A 2,468-nucleotide genomic window follows, 5' to 3' on the forward strand; every position below is an offset into this window, starting at 1 on the left:
ACAAAAACATAACTATTAAAAGGTTAACAGATATATATGTATGTATGTATATAAAAACAAATTTCTAAGGAAATCTTAAATAATGCTTTAAAATTATTTTCTCCAAGATTATGATTTATTTTATATTTTTTTGTAATTTCTAAAAGTTCTATAACATGTATTAGTTTTATAATTAGTTTACACGTAAAATATTACCTACATCAAAAACAAATTTCTGGTATTATTTTTCTTAAATACACTCCTATCACTTAAACAGCATTAGTAATAAATATTTAGTAGATTGCAATACCAGATTATAACATATTGTTTAGGAGGTTTCTTGGAAGTAAATATCACCACTCTAATCTCTGATTAAATTCTTAAACAAGTTGAGAAATAAAGCAAAGAAATAGTGAATAGAGATAAAAATATAATCTATATTATCTATGATTAGGTTGGAGGAAGTGGTTTAGAAGTGTGTAACAATAGGCTTTCTATTACCAAACCCTCAAATTTGACTTCTACACCCAATCAACCAGCATTATTATACACCTTCAGGTGTCCCCACTAGTCTTTTAGCTTCCTGTCACTTGTTGGTTCCAAAAGAGACTTTGGAATAAAATACTCTCCTTTTCATGTTCCATAATAATTTGACCTTGCTTTTATACACACATTTTTTTCCTAACCACTTGTAAAGATTTTTTAGCACATACATTCAACAGTTGATAATAATGCTTGGATATAAATTAATAACAATAATAATAACTAAGTTAAGTGAAAGAACCAGAACTCAATTACAGATGGCCAGATCTTCAGTATATCCTTCTGACTGAAGACATTAAGAAACTAGTATACTGTAATTCGCTCATTAAATAAATTTATTGAGTATCTCTAGTAGGTCAGACACTCTACTAGGAATTATGATAAATTTCATATATATATATTTGATGCATAGTCCTGATCCCCAATAGATCACAATCCATTTTTTTTATTGTGGTTAAATACACATAATGTGAAAATTTATTGTTTTAACCATTTTAAAGTGTATAAGTTAGTACAATGTCATTTAGCACATTCACAATGCCGTGCGACCGTTACCACTATCTAGTTTCAGGCAATCTTTATCACCCCAAAAGTCATTTCCCATCACCTATCTCCTCTCAACCCCTGGCTACCACTAATCTGTTTTCTGTTTCTATTGGATTTGCCTGTTCTGGATATTTCGTATATAAAGAATCATACACTAAGTGGTCTTTTCTGTCTGGCTTTCTTCACTTAGCATAATATCTTCAAGATTCACCCATGTAGTAACATGTATCAGTATTTATTCCTTTATATGGCTGTACAATACTCTGTTTTAGAGATATACCACATTTGCTTTATCCGTTCATCAATTGATAGACATTTGGGTTGTTTTCACCTTTTTGGAAATAGTGCTGTTATAAACATTTGTATACAAGTTTTTGTTGAAACGCTTGCTTTAATTTTATTGTATATATACCTAGGAGTGAAGTTGCTGGATCACAAAGCATTTCTATGTTTAACATTTTGAGGAACCATGAAATGGTTTTCCACTGCAACTGCCCTATTTCACATTCCCACCATCTAATTATAAAGGTTACAATTAGGAGATCACAATCTATCAAACTTGTCATAGACTTCAAGGAGTCCAGGCATCATCCACATAGCTAATGATGCATGCTGATATGTAGCCCAGTCAGATTTCCAAGAGGAAAATAGATACCAGAAGACAAAATAATAGAGGTGGTAACTTGTGCTTCTTTAGATATTTTACAGTAAAAACATGCTTGGCTAGAGCCATTGCACATTCAGTCAGCCTTTCCTAGCTTTCTAGGGGTATGCTCCAGAAGCATTAGGCCCAATGGTAGAATCCCCGAAGACTGGTATGGGAACGGATGTTCAGACAGGGATTTCCAGTTATCTTCTAGAATCTCTCATTCACCTTTCTGAATCAAATCAAAAAAAAAAAATAGTCATTGTCTATTTAAAGAGAGCTTGTGGGCCAATTCACTACTTGAATAATGGATTAAGGCTCTCCAAAAGTCAATTCCTCCATAAAAGCAATGGGAACACTTGCAAAACTTTTCAAAATCTACCTTTTCAGAACTATGTAAGTTCACCAAAGGGTGGCAAAGATAAAAGGAGTATTCATCCAAGAAAAATAACTGAATCTTTCTAAGAAAAGTGGGCTCTGAGGGATTTTAATTTGCCATATTCCTAACTCTCTCTTAAGCTCTACAACAGTTTTAAACACCAACCGCCTAACAATAAATATAGCTGTGAGTACCAGCATCTAATTAACCACTAAAGATGGTAGAATGATTTAGAGCTCTACCAAATCCCTGTCCTCAGAAATGTGTCCTATTTAACCTGTCCACTGTTCCCTGGAAAACTCTGCTCTCTGGGCATGTTTGTATTTAACCTGACTCAAAGCTTGCTCATAATGAACAGCCATTTTTCCTGGAGCA

Source organism: Pteropus alecto, unplaced genomic scaffold, assembly GCF_000325575.1.
Source record: "Pteropus alecto unplaced genomic scaffold, ASM32557v1 scaffold83, whole genome shotgun sequence".
Lineage (NCBI taxonomy): Eukaryota > Metazoa > Chordata > Mammalia > Chiroptera > Pteropodidae > Pteropus > Pteropus alecto.